The 15,074-nt window shown below is 44.9% G+C and overlaps 1 protein-coding gene across 4 annotated transcripts in view; it reads right to left on the bottom strand.

The window, feature by feature from the left end:
* Nucleotides 1-15,074, bottom strand: part of MAF1 (MAF1 homolog, negative regulator of RNA polymerase III) — a 119,124-nt gene that overhangs the window by 21,356 nt on the left and 82,694 nt on the right. The gene's annotated exons all lie outside the window — the stretch shown is intronic.

The raw sequence follows: 15,074 nt of genomic DNA on the forward strand, positions 1-15,074 counted from the left end.
CAACAGATAAGCAAAAAGAAAGCACATGTGCACAAAACCATTTTCATGACCAAATGTCCAAGCAGCAATGCTGTCCTCTGGCCATAATCCACATTCAAGTAACTGTATAAACCATGCAAAAGCAGGACCTATGTGGTCCTAATCCTGCCATGCCTGAGATTACAGGGTCCATAAGTATTACAGAAGAATTATTGTCATCAGAAAAGCAAAATTTACACTTATGTAAGATTGTACTCTTCAGTTAGTGAAATGGACATTACCTCTGGGATGTTTGTTATCTGAAGCTCCACAGGCAACACCTGTTACCTCTTAGAAAACATGCCCGACTGCAGGGAGGATCAAAATGAAAGGACTTCAGTTAGGCTTTGGGTGTTTCTGTTAATTCTTGGAGTCCAGGTTTTATCAGTGAATAGTAACATAGGGCCCGACACTGAACCAGTGGAAATAACAATGGAAATGACTTATCAACGAAAATCCATTCATGGAATAATGAAAAATAGACAATGCTGCTATGTGAACTTTGATTGAATTATAAGACAAACCCGAATTTGAAAGGTGCAGCAAATAGTCCAGAAAACTCGGTAAAGGAAATGAGTATGAGTTCAACCGCCGTGGTGCACACCAATAATGGAACTGTCTCCATTTTAATTCATGGACTCTTCACATGAAGCTAAAGAACTGGATGTTCAGTGGCAGTACCTGGATAATGGCTGCTGCTGAATAGCCAGGTACACCATGAAATGGCCACTACTATACGGGGAGCAGTGACATTTGGCTGCTATCCAGATGGCTTATCTGGATATAGAAACTCATAATAAATACTTTTCTACAGACGGTCAAGAAATCTACCAGCCCATGACACCAAACACATTCAGTAGTGAAGAAAAAAGACCTCAGCGAGTCTATAACCTGATCTTTAACAAGCAGTGCAGACAAACATACCATCAAGGGTCAAAAGAACCCCCCAAAACTCCACTTTAATGTATTAAGGGAGGAAAAAGAACTTCAATGACAGTCTATCGCAGTGATGGCGAACCTATGGCACGCGTGCCAGAGAGGGCACACAGGGCCTTCTCTGTTGGCATGTACTCCCAGCCACTTTCCCTCCATTCTTCGTTCCAGAGCAGAGCTGCCTGTAATGGCAGCGCTCGCAGCAGTGGCCGCTACAAAAAGAAAACAAAGCAAAAATGTTTTTTAAAAGCAGTGAATCACTGCCCCTAGAGTAGAACCCCGGAGGAGCGCAGCGACGTGAGAGGCGAGAGGAGGAGCAGCTGCAGAGCCGAACAGCCAATGCGTGATGGCTGCCTACTGTGCCTGTTGGGAGAGTTAGCTGAAGAAGTTGGGCCCTCTCAGTTCAGTCCCAGGCCTCAGCAGTCCTCCACGGCCACAAACAGGCACAGGAGCCAGCACAGTCAGTGCTCTGTATCAAGTGCACACTGACTGCATAGTGTGCATAACTGCAGTCTTTGGGGAAACTCAACACTTAAACCCAGGTAAAAACAAATGTTTTCTTTTTAGTTTTATGTAATGTAATGCTGGTGGATTTCTTTCTGGGTGGGGGGGGGGGGGGGGTGCTCAGTGCCAGCTTAAAATATTTTAAAAAAAATTGTATTTAATGTTGGTAGGGATGATCTCTGCAATACCGTCATAGGTTAAAATAAAAAGAAAATTTTATATATATAATGTAGGCAGGTTTCTGAGAGGGAGAGGGCTCTGCAGTACCCAGGACACTAAAAAACAAAAGGTTTTGTATTTAACGCTGGTGTGTGTTGGGGGGGGAGGTTGGTAGGGAATAGTACAGGGCTGACACTAGGCTAATTGGAGGTGTGGAGAAATAGGTTAGAGCTGATGTGATTCTGATGGTGGGGTTGGAGGGGAGCATAGCTCACAGTGTGGCATAGCTGCAGGGAAGAAGCGCGCTCAGGCCACAGTACAGGCATTGCGGCGCTGGCCCTGCCTTGTTCACTGGAGGCTCAGTAGGGATAGATTTGTATTGGGAGTTTCATATTATTTTTATTTTATTTTGTTGTAGACTCAGTCTTGAACACCCAAAAATGAGTGCAGCAAAAAAAGCAAAAACAGATAGTGGAAGATCATTCCAAGAGGTCTGGACAGAGTCATTTGGAGTTATTGAACGCAATGGAAAAGCGTTATGTATTCTGTGTAATGGAAGTGTTGTGTGTAGCACATCAAGTGTCAGATGACACTTTGACACCAACCACAAAATGTTACCAAACTAGGTGAAGACGACACTTTGACACCAACCACAAAATGTTACCAAACTAAGAAATGAGTTTATTGAAGGAAAATTGAGGAAATATAGTTCCCAATATCTTAGTTTTTGCAACTATCTTTCTAGAACAAATCATCTGACAAATGCCAGTTTTCAAATTTCACTGTGCATAGCAAAACATGGTAAACCCCTCTCTGATGGGGATATTATCAAAGCGGCCATGTTGTGTGCGAGTAATTCTCTTTTTCATGATTTGCCAAACAAGGATAAAATTATTCAACGCATCTCTGAGATGCCACTTAGCAGAAATACTGTGAAAGATCGAGTCCAGCGCATGGCAAGTGATGTTAGTCAGCAGCTCACCACTGACTTACAAAAGGCAGCCTGTTACTCCATGTGCTTGGATGAAAGTACAGATGTAAATAATCATGCAAGACTAGCAGTAATTTTGCGTTATGCTGTTGGTGACATCATGAGAGAAGAGCTGGTGAACCTGTTGTCTTTGCCTGAAAGAACACAAGGGACAGATATCTACAATGCTGTGATGGAGGCTTTTTTGTCACAAGACATAAGACCAGAAAAAGTGGTTTCAATTACTAGTGATGGGGCACCTGCTATGGTGGGCACAACATCTGGTTTCATACGGTTCATTGTTAAAGAAATAAAACATGAAGTCATTCAGTTCCCTTGTATTATACATCAAGAAGCTCTCTGTGCCAGGGAAAGCAGCAAAAAATTTGAGCATGTCCTCAAAGATGTCACAAAGATGGTTAATTATATCATAGCTCGTGCTCTGAATTTTCCACAATTTCAAGCACTTCTTGATGAGGTTCAGGCACAGTATAATTGTTTACTTATGTACAATAATGTCCAGTGGCTGAGCAGAGGACGAGTCCTGGAGAGATTTGTAGCTTGCTTGGATGAAATTAGGCTGTTTATGAACGAAAAAAGGCAGGAATATCCACAGCTCACTGATAATGGCCTGGCTTACCAACCTCATGTTTTATTTTGTTTTACAGATTTTACACTACACTTCAATGTACTGAACAAACAACTACAAGGTGTAACTGTAGGGAAAACAGCATAAAGGATGTTTTGTGATATCAAAACATTTGAGAGAAAACTTCAGGTTTTTCAAAGAGACCTTGAAAGTGGGCAGCTAAAATATTTTCCAAATCTAAAAATGCATTTAGAAAATTCTAAAACATTTGCAGACAGTCCTACAAGCCAAGCCATCAGGAAATCTACAAGGAATTTACTAGCACTGCACGAGCTGCAAAGGTGAATTTTAGTAACAGATTTTTACAGTTCCATAACATTTATTTATTTATTGTGAACACTTATATCCCACAAAATCCCACTGAGGCAGGCTCCATGTAGCTTACAACATTCAAGTAAAGTAGTAACATAGTAATGCTAGAGCAACAGAGAATAAGGCAGAAGAGGGGAAGCGAGGGAAACAAAAGGATAAAGGGATGAGTTGCAGGAGGTCAAGCAGCAGAGGAGTATGATCGATCACATAGGTATGTCTTTAGGGACTTCTTGAACAGGCTGTGATCGGATATCTCTCAACGATAGTGGTAATGCGTTCCAATAACGGGGACTCATAAAGCTAAAAGAGGATCCAAAAAGTAGCTTGTATCTCAAGTTTCTGCAGTTTGGAAAGTGTAGATTGAGATAGGTGCGGGACGACCTCATGGAATTTCGTGGAGGAAGGTCAATCAGGCTATACATATAAGCAGAAGCGTCCCCATAAACTATCTTGTGCGTAAGAGCACAGAGTTTAAATTCGATACGTTCTTTAATTGGGAGCCAGTGCAGCTGCTCACGAAGGGGTTTTGCTGCTGCAAACCGAGATTTGCCAAATAGAAGCCTCGCCGCCGTGTTCTGCGCAGTCTGGAGTTTCCTAAGGGTATGTTCTTTGCAGCCAGTGTAAATTCCATTGCCATAGTCGAAATGGCTCAGGACGAGGGGATGGAGTAGGGTCCTGAAGAGGTCGAACGGCAGGAACTGCTTGATACGCTTAAGAGACCTCATGGAGAGGAACATACACTTCACAATTGATGATACTTGGAGGTCGAGAGTCAAGTTGGAATTCAGAGTGACCCCGAGAAGCTTCAAACTTGTTGAGATAGGGATGGAGAAGTCAAGCGCAGCAATCGTGCCCTGGATAGACTGTTTGAACGGGGAGGAGAGAATGAGGCAATGTGTTTTTTCCTTATTTAGCTTAAACTTAAATGTACTTGTCCAGTTGACCATAATATTGAGACAGTTCTGAATGTCCGCTGTGATTTTGGCTAAGGAAGTTTGGAAAGGAATGTAAATGGTTACATCATCAGCATAGATGAAGAGATTCAGGCCATGGTTGAAAAGGGCTGTCACCAATGGGGTCATCATGATGTTAAAGAGGGTAGGCGAAAGGGGTGAGCCTTGAGGAACTCCACATTGCGACTTCCAGGAAGGAGATATAGTGGATTGGACTTTGACTCGGTAGGATTGGCAAGATAGAAATTCCCAAAACCAATTCAAGACGGTGCCTCCAACTCCAAATTCACTTAGCAGCGTAAGGAGGAGATTGTGGTCAACCATGTCGAACGCACTTGACAGATCAAATTGTAGGAGCAAGATGTTTTTCCCAAAAGACAATTCCTTCCGAAAGTTGGACATAGTAAGTAGTGGGCTTTTCAGGGAGTGGATGGCTGGTCTTCTGCCAGCGGATGGTAAACCGCAATTGGTAGTGATCAGACCAAGGGACGGCAGACCAGGAAGAATTTGCCACACAAAGGACAGAGTCACTGAGGAACTTAAAAGCAAAGAGATCAAGCATGTGACCTTTAAAGTGCGTTGGATGCAGATCAGGGTAATGAAGATCCAGGAGGTTGAGGAAATTCAGGCACTGACTAGCGTTGGCAGAGTGTCGGTTTTCTAAGTGTAGGTTCAAGTCGCCAAGAATAAGGAGGTTGGAATAATTCATGCAGGAAGCAGAGATAAAGTCCATGAACTCGGCCTGACAGGCGATCCAATTGTTTGGCAGTCTGTAGAACAGAACACAGCAAAGACAATCTTGAAGGGATCTGCTGTGGACCTTGATGGAAGCAATTTCCAGACGGGGCATTATGGATTCATCTAGGGAGTCAACGCGGAGGCTTGAGCGATAAATCACAGCTAGGCCCCACCTCTTTTCCCTGGCCTAGTCCAGAGCACAATTTTGAAGCCAGGGGGGCAGAGGTCAAGGAGAATAGGGTCCTTAGAGTCACGTATCCACGTTTTGGTGATGAAGAGAAGATCGAGATTATCCTGGGTGAGCCAGTCCGAGATTGTTTCCGGCTTGTTGACCACAGATCTGGCATTGATGTAGCCCACTTTGACGGATAGACACGGATCCGGTGGACTGTCCGAGCAGGAGAGATACTTAAGGAGATTTTGCCTTGGCGAGCAACTGCGGTGAGTGACAAGCTTATGTAGAGCGATGGAGTGGTGGCCAGAAAAAGCAGCAGAAGAGCGATGATTTGAAAGTCTAGAAGCTGTCCGAGCAGAGACCAGCACAGGAATGTTACTACAGTCAGATATGAGCGACGTGAGGGAGGCCCGGATGAGGGTGATGAAATAGAGGATGAGGAGAGACTTGGAGGAGGGCATGACAGAGACTGCACTGCTGAAACCATGCAGAATCCAAAGTCAGCAGCTGATGCGCAGGCAGCAGGTGACTGCAGAGTTGTTGGGACGGAGCAGATATCTGGCAGAAGAAGAGCAGCTCCAGGAAGAAGAGAACACTTGAGTCAATTAAAACAGAGCCACTGTAGCAGGAGTTACTGTAAATAATGCACCAAGTTGTGTAGCTCTTCTAGATGAGTGCTGAGGGAGTGAGATCATGGATGACGGCAGCAAAAAGAGAGGAAACGAAGACCGGAGCAGGAGAAGTGTCTAATTGGAGCAGGGTAAACGATGCTCCTCCCAAGGCACCGCCAGATAGGTCCTCCAGCAATGGAGCAAGAACAACAACAGCACAGCGGAGCTCCGAGGTTCCGACAGCAACGAACAGCTGATTGTTGAAAGATGCCGGCGGTCCGAAGCTGAGCGGCGGCAGAGCAGGAAGAGCTGGATGTCAACGGACGGGGCAGGCCGCAGATGTTCAGCGACGAAGTCCAAAAGCCACGGGCCAGCTGTCAGGAAGATTGGGCGTGCAGAGAGGCAGGCTCAGGTTCAAGTTTTTTTTTAATTTTGTAAATTTTTTATTCATTTTATAACAACAAACAGAATACTTATCAAACAATCAGGCACTTACAAAGTCAAAGATCCCGTCCCCCCTCCCTTCACCTCCCTCCCCCCTCCCTCCCATCTAGCAATTTCTACGTTTGTTTTATGTCATTTGGGTTAAGTCCCGATATTGAGTCCATAACTCTGAGGTTTCACTGTAACGCCCCAATCTTTTGTCCGTAAGTTTCTCCATTTCACCAATCAAGGATAACTTTAAAATCCAGTCTCCCTCCGAGGGTGCCTCCAGCTGCTTCCAGTGCTTTGCTATTACACTCTTTGCCGCTGCTAGGCACATTCTTTTAAACTGGCTTTGCCACTTAACTCCCCGTCTATTGCCCAATCCAAGTAAACACCACTGAGGTTCACACGGGAATGGCTTCCCCGTATGGGCTGCTATATTTGCCGCAACATTTTTCCAGAAGACCTGTATTTTTGCACAGGACCACCAAATGTGGAGGAAGGTGCCCTCCTCATTTCCACATCTCCAACACCATTGTGAAGTCCCTGGAAACATAGCGTGCAATCTGTGTGGGGTTTAATACCATCTTGACAGGATTTTAAAAGCATTTTCCTTTATCAACACACAGGTTGAAGCCTTGTTGACTTCAACTATGATCGCCTTCCATTCGGGTGCTGTAAATTCTTTTTGTAAGTCCCGTTCCCACTGAAGCATATAAGAACATTTCTCAAAAGTCCTACCCCTTAAAAATCTATACAATACAGAAATGGTACCTTTCATTTTCCCCAAAGAGCCCCACAAGTTCTCAAGACCCTCATACTCCTCCAGATCTGTCTTCAACCACCCTTGCGTTTGCATATAATGTTTAACCTGTAAGTAGAAAAAATTTTCAGAGTCTAGAACCCCATTTTGCTCCTTAAGCTCTTCAAAGGGTACCATCTGTCCATCATCCAGTAGATCTCTAAAACAGATTAACCCGTTCCCTATCCATCTCTTCGCCACCAGATGACCCATCCCTATTTGAAACCCTGGTTCCCCCCCTATATGTGAATATGTAGAAGTGAGCCTAGTCTGCCACAATTTGGGTCGAAGTGATGCCCATAGTGTCAAAAGATGTCGCACAAATGGGTTGGAAGTCAATGTGGTATATGTCCTACGTGGAAATGAGGCCCATAGGATCGAGTTTAAACAATGGTTAGGCACCATGGACTGATCCAGGTGGGCCACCACTGAAGGCCTGTCCTGGCTCCATGTTGAAATAAACTTTAATTGAGCAGCCCAGTAATACCATTTTAGGTTCGGAACCCCTCGTCCCCCCAGTTCCACCGACTTACATAACATTTTCCTGCTTTGTCTCGGTGCTTTACCCTCCCAAATAAATCTCATAAGAACTCTCTGCAATTTTTCCAACTCCCCCTTAGGCACCATTATTGGTAATGTTTGAAACAGGAATAGCACACGGGGTAGGATATTCATTCGGACAACTGCTATCTGCCCCCACCATGATAACCATTTCCCCATCCATGCTCCCAAATCTATTCGCACTTGCTGAAATAATGGTATATAATTCAAATGAAATAATTGTGAAAGCTCTATAGGGATCCTGACCCCCAAGTATTGGATCTTATCTGGCCGCACTCGGAACTGGAACCCCCGCATGATCTCCTGCATCCGGGATTGCGCAATGGAAACCCCCATCAGTTCTAATTTGTCATAATTTATCTTAAATCCGGACAGCCGCCCACACTCCTCTAGCTCTACCATCAAATTTGGGAGGGTCAATGCAGGGCTCCCCACAAAAAATAACACGTCATCCGCAAATAAGGCTAATTTGTGCTCAACAGTCCCAATTATTATCCCTTTTACATCTGCAGATTCTCGAATCTTCTGCGCTAACGGCTCTATATAGAGCGCAAAAAGCAGCGGTGACAATGGGCAACCCTGCCGGGTCCCAAGTTCTATCTAGAAAGTCGACGTATAACCACCATTGATTTTTAATCGTGCTATAGGTCTTTCATATAATCTGCTAAGCCATCCCATCAGACCAGGCCCAACCCCCATATGTTCCATAACTTCCCAAAGATATGACCACTCTACCCTGTCAAATGCTTTTTCTGCATCCGTACTCAATAAAGCGACCGGTATAGCCTGTCTCTTAGCCTCCCATATAACATGCAGCGTTCGGCGTATGTTGTCTGCCACTTGTCGGCCCTTAACAAATCCAGATTGGTCAGTATGTATTAATTTTGGCAGTATCGCACCTAGCCGATCTGCCAGTACTTTGGATAAAATTTTTATATCTAAATTGATTAAGGAAATTGGTCTATAGGATCCACATATAGCCCTCCCAGGCTTCAAGATCAAAGATATTCCCGCCTCGTGCATACTAGTGGGCAATGATTGACCACCAAAACAAGCATTACCCACCCTCATCAACAAAGGGCCCACTTCCCCCGCAAAAAGTTTGTAAAATTTAGCGGAGTAACCATCCATCCCAGGTGCCTTGCCCCCCTTAAGATTCTTGATGACTCCTGTAACTGTAATTTCATCAAGGCGAAACGGAACTTCTAACTTCCGGCTCTCTTCACTAGTCAGTTTTGGCAATCCAAGCCCTTGAAAACTCTGACGAATCTCTTCCGCTTTCACCCCTAATTCTCTTTTATAGAGCTCTTTATAAAAAGTTACAAATTGATCTCTAATTTCTTTATCTCTGTAATACATCTGGACCCCTGGGCCTTTAATTTTCGTAATGGTATAGTTTCTCTGCTTAGCCCTAAGGCAATGAGCCAACATCTTCCCTGACTTATTACTATATTCATAAAAATTATGTTGGAGAAGTTTCCGCATAAATTCCACCCGCTCCACTTGCAATTTTCCCAGTTCCATTCGACATGACCTTAGTTCTTGCAACGTTTGTGCGGACCCCCCCCCCCCCTGATGTTGTCGTTCCAAGTGAACCAATCTAGATCTCAATGTCAGTTCTGTTGCTTCCCTTGCATGCTTTCTACGGGCCCCCCACTTTATGAGATGCCCTCGTACCACCACCTTCAGCGCATCCCACAGAGTTCCATCCGATACCTCCCCTGTATCATTAATTGTGCAGTAACTCTGGATCACTTTACGAATATCCGCACAAATTCTGTGGTCTCCTAATATTGACTTGTTCAACCTCAAAAAGAGGAGCCGGTCTTCCTCCCGCAACCCCTTCAGCTCAAGATCTACTGGAGCATGGTCAGAAATATTAATGGAGCCAATTTCAGAATCCAATACACTATCCCAGAGTGTACGACTGCACCAAATCATATCTATTCTAGTGTATGTGTTCTGTGAGTGAGAGAAAAATGTGTATGTCTTTTGGCCTGGATGTCGAAGCCTCCAAGCTTCTACTAAATCTAATTGGGAAGTCAGATGTTTCAGCTTTTTACTATGGGCCATGTTTACACTACCTCCTCCTTTTGAGTGATCCACTGGTGTCATATATGTATTGAAGTCACCTCCGAGAATCATATTACCTTGTTGGAATTGGGAAAGCTCCCCTGCCACCCTATCAAAGAAGTCCCCCTGTCCCACATTCGGTGCATATATATTCACAATGGTTACTGGCTTACCAAAATAAAGTCCCTTTACAGCCAAACATCTGCCTAAATCATCTCTATAAGTGTCGTCAATTATGAATGGTATACCCTTCCGAACGTAGATTACTAGCCCTCCTACTTTTCCTCCCCTTTTATCAAAATGTTCTATACAGGACGTAAAAGCCCGGTGTTGAAGTAAGTGAGCATCCCTGCGCCTAATGTGTGTTTCTTGTAGCATTACTATGTCCCAATGTAGCCGCTGCACCTCCCGAAATACAAGACTGCGTTTTGATGGAGAATTCAACCCATTGACATTCCATGTGCCCATTAGCCCCTTACCCCCCCCCCCCTCCCAGTTTAGCTGGTATAAAACCTGCCAGCTGATGGTTCTGAGGAAGTAACTCCTCGCCAGAGCAGACTGCTTTTAAACTACAGAATAGAAACCCAGCTGCTATTAACTTTACCTTTCCCTATCCCTCCCTCCTGTCCTTAAACCTGTCCTCTTAACAGTTCTATTAACCAGCATAAAACACATTAATAGCATATAAGGAACAACAGTAAACTGTCACCGAATATCAACATATTGAACCCACTGACTATTTATTTAACACTGTATAGTTTTCATCAAAGTCTTACAGTCTTATGTTCAAGTCCCACTCGGCTTTGGAGATCTCAGGGACACTGACTCCTTTCTGGAGCCCACTTTACACCATGTGGGTTCCATTCGTGTCGATTTCGTAGGTGTGGAGTTTGTTCCAGAGGCTTCTGGTGGCAGGCCCTTGCAGCCCAGTTCCTTCAGTGTAGTCCACGCTTCTCCCAACCGCGACACCCTCCGGGATTGACCGCCAACTGTAAATTGCAAACCAAATGGAAATGTCCATCTATATCTGATGCTTGATTGCTGAAGATATTGTGTCAGCTCCTTGAATGCCCTTCTCCTTTGGAGCGTGCCTAATGCAAGATCCTGAAATATCATAATTTTCTGGTTTTCCCAGAGGACCTCACCCTTAGCTCTGGCTTTTCTCCAAATCATGTCCTTTATTGCATAATTTGAAAAACACACCACTATGTCTCGGGGTTAGGAGGTCCTCCTGGGTCCCAAGCTTCTGTGGACTCTATCAAACTGGATTACAGAGTCCCCTTGGTCCTGCTGAGCCTCTCCATCCACTCCCAGGATAATGGTACAGATTTCTCTGATGATTTTAGCACAGTCCATATTTTGATCAGTGTCCGGTATTTGATCAGTGCCTTTAAATCTGAGGTTGCTGCGCCTGGAGCGATTTTCCAAGTCTTCCAGGTCCAACTCCATTTTAGCCTTGTCTTCTTTCAGGGACTGAAGTTCAGACTTTAATTCTTGTACCTCGCTCCCCACGTGCTCCAACTCCTCCTCAGCCTGCTCCACTCGATGTCCAATTTCCCGCATATCTTTCTGCAAATCAGTGACTGCATCTTTAATCGTCTTACGAACTGCTGACATCTCCACTTTCAGGGCCTTGAACCAGCGGGCGACCTCCTTCTTAGTGATCTCCGTGTCACTATCAGGCTGCTCTAATGGGCCCTCCATCTCCGACTCGGAGTCCGCGGTGGCCATTTTGGCGCGTGTCATGTGCGGTGTAGTGCTGGAGTTTGCTGCTCCGTCGCGTTTCTCCGCCGTGTATTTAAACTTATCCAGTTTTTTTCGGGTCGCCATTAGCCTGCACTGGCCACTAATTTACACGTCTGGAGGTTGGGTTAACCGGGTTTCTTCACCTTTTTCACCGTCGCCCTAGTCGTCCATCTCTGACGCTGACGTCACTTCCTTGGCTCAGGTTCAAGTTTAAATGTTTTGTTGCCCGATCAACGGTGGACGAGGACGCTACCCGACCATCATGCAGGAAGAACCGCCAGTTCAGCCCCGGACGCCAAACCCAGACCAAATGTAGCCCGATCCGGGCTGACAACCAGCGAAATCGAGGCCCCAGGTGTCAACCCTGTGTTTTCTAACTTCTCCAGAGAGAGCCAAATTTGAAGAACTTGATCTTTCCTGCTTACAGGGGTTAGATTTAGGAAATCTGGAAATGGAGCTATTGAAATTTCAAGAAAGCTCTACCTGGAAAAATAAATTCTGTGACCAGCCCCGGACGCCAAACCCAGACCAAATGTAGCCTGATCCGGGCTGACAACCAGCGAAATCGAGGCCCCAGGTGTCAACCCTGTGTTTTCTAACTTCTCCAGAGAGAGCCAAATTTGAAGAACTTGATCTTTCCTGCTTATAGGGGTTAGATTTAGGAAATCTGGAAATGGAGCTATTAGAATTTCAAGAAAGCTCTACCTGGAAAAATAAATTCTGTGACCTGCGTGTAACACTTGAGAAGATAGAAGGGATGACAAATGACAGCACAGTTAGTTCTGAAAATGAAATCCTTAAAGTGTGGAATTCTCTGCCAAATAATTCTAAGTCAATGAAAGCACTTGGGATTGCTTTACTTACTCTGTTTGGGTCATCATATTCTTGTGAGCAGCTGTTTTCAGCTATAAACTATATAAAATCTGACATCAAAAACTGACTAACAGATGACCTGAGTGCTGCATGTGTTGCTCTCAAATTTACAAAGTATGAGCCAAGGTTAGACAAGTTATCAGTGTGCATGCAACAGCAAAAATCACATTAATTATTCAAAAGCATGCCAAATACTTTTAAAGTTCTGTTATTCAGGTTAAATTGCCCTGTTGGCACTTTGCGATAAATAATTAGATTTTGGGTTGCTGTTTGGGCACTCGGTCTCTGAAAGGTTCGCCATGGCTGGTCTATCGGAACAGAATGAAAAATCAGCCATACAGATGGCTAAAGTAGAGTCTTTCAAACAGCGAAGTTACTTACCTGTAGCAGGTATTCTCCGAGGACAGCAGGGCTTATATTCTCACAAGTGGGTGACACCGACCCACATCGCCCAGTCTAGGACTTATGATTAGCAAAAGTAGAGCTTTATGGAGCACGAGACATACAACACTGCACATAAGCAGTGCCTTCCCGCCCAACGCAAGAGCACGGTTTCCTCAGTTTTATACTACAGCAAAAAAGTAAAAATAAAAAAGGAGACAACTCCAAGGGGAGGTGGGAGGGATTGTGAGAATATAAGCCCTGCTGTCCTCGGAGAATACCTGCTACAGGTAAGTAACTTTGCTTTCTCAGAGGAAAAGAAGGGCATTAATTCTCACAAGTGGGGAATCCATAGCATCTAGGCTCACCCAAAAACAACAAACATTGGTCAATTGGGCCTCACAACAGTGAGGACATAACACAGATTAACCTGAAACTATATACAATCTGAATGTGTGTGCAGTCTGGAGCAGAATAAAACGGTCCTAGGAGGGTGGAGTTGGATTCTAGACCCCAAACAGATTCTGCAACACTGTCTGCCCGAACTGCTCAAGGCAGTAGTGAGATATGAATGTGTGGGCTGAAGACCATGTCGCAGCCTTGCCAATTTCTGCAGTGGAGGCTGACCTCAAGTGGGCTACAGACGCAGCCATGGCTCTGACATTATGAGCCATGACATGACTCTGAAGGTCCAGCCCAGCCTGGGCATGTGAAGGAAATACAATCTGCCAGCTGATCAGAGATTGTGCGTTTTCTAATGGTGATCCACATCCTATTGGGATCAAAAGAAATAAAAAGTTGGGCGGACTCTCTGTGGAGTCTGGTCCGCTCCATGTATTAGGTCAATGTTTCTTGCAATCCAAGGTGTGCAACCTGCTTTCGCCAGGATGAGCATAAGGTCGGGGAAAAAAACATTGGCAAAACAATCGACTGGCTCAGATGGAACTCCGATACCACTTTCAGCAAGAACATATGGTGTGTGCGGAGGACTACTCAGTTGTGATGAAACTTAGTATAAGGTGCATCCACTACTAAGGCCTGAAGTTCACTGACCTTACGAGCTGAAGTAACAGCCACCAAGAAAATGATCATCTAGGTCAAGTACTTCAGATGGCAGGAATTCAGTGACTCAAAAGGAGCTTTCATCAGCTGAGTGAGAATACAGGTGGAGGTTTGACAGTGGGCTTTGACGAAAGCAAACCTCTCAAGAAGTGAACAACTAGATGCTGTCCAGAGATGGGTTTACACTCTACACGTTGATGATAAGCACTAATTGCATTAAGGTGAACCCTTACGGAGTTGGTCTTGAGACCAGATAGGTGTAGAAGGTATTCAAGCAGGGTCTGTGTAGGGCAAGTAAGGGGATCTAGGGCCTTGTTCTCACACCAGATGGCAAACCTCCTCCATTTGAAAGAATAGCACCTCTTAGTACAGTCTTTCCTGGAAACCAGCAAGACCTGGGAGACACCCTCCGAAAGACACAAGGAAGCAAATTCTAGACTCTAAACATTCAAGCTGTGAGAGTCAGTGACTGGAGGTTGGGATGTATAAGAGACCTGATGAAGGTCAGAAAACACTCCAATCTCCACGGTTCTTCGGAGTATAACTCCAGAAGTAGAGGGAACCATATCTGCCTTGGCCAGTATGGCACAATCTGAATCATGGTTCTGTGGTCTTGCTCGAGTTTCAACAAAGTTTTCCCTAGTAGAGGTATGGAAGGATACACATACAGAAGACCTGTCCTCCAGTTGAGAAGGAAGGCATCCAATGTTAGTCTGTTGTGGGCCTGAAGCCTGGAACAGAACTGAGAGACCTTGTGGTTGATTTGAGTGGCAAAAAGATCCACCAAAGGGGTGCCCCACGCTTGGAAGACCTTGCAGACCATGCCCATATTGATAGACCACTCGTGTGGTTGCATTATCTTGCTCAGTCTGTCGGCCAGGGTATTGTTTTAGCCCGCCAGATAAATGGCTCGAAGGAACATGCCATGTTGGTGAACCCAATGCCAGATCTCGACGGCCTCCTGACACAGAGGGCATGATCCGGTGTCCCCCTGCTTGTTGGTTTAATACATTGCAACCTGATTGTCTATTTGGATGAGCACAATTTGATGAGATAACCGATCTCTAAAAAACTTAAGAGAGTTCCAGTTCGCCAGGAGCTCCAAGAGACTGATCTTAAGATTAGTTT

The sequence above is a fragment of the Microcaecilia unicolor genome, chromosome 1 (genome assembly GCF_901765095.1).
Source record: "Microcaecilia unicolor chromosome 1, aMicUni1.1, whole genome shotgun sequence".
In the NCBI taxonomy this organism is placed as follows: Eukaryota; Metazoa; Chordata; class Amphibia; order Gymnophiona; family Siphonopidae; genus Microcaecilia; species Microcaecilia unicolor.